Source organism: Olea europaea, chromosome 21, assembly GCF_002742605.1.
Source record: "Olea europaea var. sylvestris chromosome 21, O_europaea_v1, whole genome shotgun sequence".
In the NCBI taxonomy this organism is placed as follows: domain Eukaryota; kingdom Viridiplantae; phylum Streptophyta; class Magnoliopsida; order Lamiales; family Oleaceae; genus Olea; species Olea europaea.
Genome location: NC_036257.1, coordinates 16,255,762 through 16,258,833, shown reverse-complemented (window position 1 = coordinate 16,258,833; position 3,072 = coordinate 16,255,762).

Genomic DNA, 3,072 nt, shown 5'->3' with positions numbered 1-3,072 from the left:
TCTCTTTAAGCATAGTCCCTTCATCAGTTGGTTTGGATGAAGCAGCCTCAGCGGAGGATGATGGAGCAGGAGTTGCCGACACGAAGGCCTTCAAAGGAGAGGCTGAACTTCTCTGAAAAGTTCAAATAAACTTTCAGCACACAGAAAAGTTTCAAGTATGAAAAAGTATGCTTGTGAGTAAACCAATTTAATTACCTTCCTCCCGATGATAAGAAGGGTATCATCATCATCAACATCATCCTCCAGAATGGGAGATGCTGAGGCTGGCCGTTTGCGGCTCGGTGCACTTTTGGCTGTAGTAGGCTTGGCAGGGAGAGAAGAAGATGGACGAGCAGACTGTTTAGCGGGACGAGGAGGAGAAAGACTCCGGATGGACAAAGGGGTGACTAAAACACTAGGAGGGAAAGAAATGCTTGGCTGGTCCAGTGAATGAAAGGCACGATTAGCATCAGTCTCAAACAATTTGCGCTTCACTGACGGCCAGAGTTGTTCAAAAAGGGGATGGATGACACGGCTAGAATTGAAGGGGGCTAATGAAAAATGGCTCGTCAAAAGAAGATTGCGAGCATTTATAACCTCTGCCTCCGCCTTATTAATGATATGGAAGCGGTCTATCAAGTTCCTTGAATACCAAGGAGGAACATGCCAGGTTTGGCCGAAACCAAGTTGGTGAGCAAAAAATTGGGGAGCATATATTTCTACCCAAGCCTTGGCATTGGTCCCAGTCAAAATATCATGAAATAACTCCCTCCCGGTTAAAAACTGGATCCAAATGAGTAGAGAGGTGCTCGCGCTGTCTATAGTGGAGGGAGAATGCACATAGTTTGGAGTCAAAAGGGGAGGAAAATGAAAGAAGAAAGGGATTGAATTCAAAGAATAAAAGAATGAAAAAATGTCCCTTCTAGACATATTTACAGGAGCCAGGGGCTCAATGGCTAGGCCATAGCAGCTAGCAGAAGGACGAGAAAATGATGGAGCACCAAATGATGGAAAATAGGATCTCAATCACATTTGAGTAAACCAACGACGTCCACTGCCAGTGGGAGATGCACCATTCTTTAATTGAGATTGAAGAGAAGCCATGCCTCTATAGAGAGCAGCCAAAAAGAAAGAACATAAATTCAGAGGCCTACCACGCGCCAATTCGTGCGTTATGGGTAAATAGCTCGGGGAGGGCTTTATACTTAACACACACAAAATATATTTACAAAGCCAAACCAGAAAAAAGACCACTCGCTCAGTATGGGAAGGCTCAGCGCTCGAATGGTTATGAAGGGTTTGCAGGCTTGAATAAGACTCGGTGAGATTTTACCAAACTTTAGGGCGCCACCAGAAACCAAGATACCAGGAAAAATGGTATCGCCCAAAGGTGGCAGATTCACTAGGGCCCCAACATCCCTTAAAGTAATAAACATGGGGCCAAGAGGGAAAACAAAGGTATTATACTTAGAAGACCAAAATTTAAAGCGATCGAAAAAAGTGTTGAATCAAAAGTAGGGAGTTGAAAAGAGATTTCTAACAAATCAGAAATCCTAGCATTATCAAAAAGTGCCTAAGTAGGACCATGGTCCACAAGGCGAGCATGCCACCTACAGAAAACTATATCAGATTTAGGCCAAGTGCAAATACCTCTTTCGCGAAGTGGCCCCAGCGACAAAGAGTTTAGAAATGGAGAGCCTTGAGTACAAGGAAACAGCTGGCCCACCGCGGCTTGTTCGACTGCCTCTGCATTGATGAAGAAAGGACCTAGGTAGAACTCATTGAGTTCGACATTGGCAGGTGCGAGAAAGTTCAGAGTTATGTATGAACGATTAAGGAATTTCTGAAAGTCTTCAAAACTAAAGGAGTCGCCAGATTGAGATTGTGAAGTAGCCATTAGGGATGAAATGAAGTTTTTCAGAGTTACATAGTAGGGAAGTAAAGAGATGAACAGTAAAATTGTGAGAAGGAAGCGCGAAAAAAGTGAGGCGTGATTTAATGGTGCAGTGAAATGGCATATTTGGGGGTTATAAGGGTTTGCAAAATGTTGCACCTTTTCAAGCTATGGAAAAAAATAATGATTGAAATTCTTGAAAATTTCGAATGTTGCTGGAAACACAAAAGTGAATATGGCAAAATTTAATAATTGGTATTAATTCTGCCATATTGGGGGGTAATTGTTGACACATAAAAATTCAGCCCAAATCGAACAGCCCAAGGAATGAAGCCCAATTGGAGGATCCCCAAATCAGATAGTCTAAAGAACGAAGCCCAATCAGACAATTCAGGATGAAGGCCCAAATAGGGAGGCCCATGAACGCGGTAACACCATCGCCCAAGCTTGCAAGTCACCCAGGATCTGAGCGAATGGAATGCCATGCAGTCGCCCAGAGCTGCTACTCTATTCTCGCCCAAACCTTCGAGTCGCCCAAAGTCTTAGCAAACATGAAGTGTTATGGTTATCAAGAAGCGCAGTTATCAAAGCAGTTATTAAGCAGCCTTATCACGTTCCACGATTCAAGGAATTCAATTGAAAATGGTTTAACGACAAAGAGTAATGGCAGCAGTTAGAAAAGACAGTTTCATGACAAGTTGCCCATTATGAGGAAAGTGGGCAGTTATAGAACGATCAAGCAGTTTTTAGGCGGTTGATCACAAAGAGATCATCCAGGGAGTATAAAAGGAAGAAAAGACATAGAGCAAAAGACTCCGAATCAAACACTCTCAAACAGAGAATATGTAACTTTCCAATTTCTTAGTTTAGATTTAAATACTTCTTTCAATAACTCGTGTACTTGCGCCCCTTGGAGGTATTCTGTTTTTACTTTCCGATTGTAAAGTCATCGCCAATAAAGAATATCTCTTTTTGGGACTTTGTCTCAAGAGATTTGTCCCTTACACAATCGTCTGATCCCTTTTTAATTGTTAGCGACTAACTCGCGCGAAACACTTTCATTTCAACACCTCATAAATCTGTAATCGATAATGTAAATTGTGATGTACAACAAATATTTTCTCTATTCGTGTATCATTTTTTTTCCTCAAGCTAAACCTTGTCTACCACACATTCTATGGAATCTATAAATTCCTTAC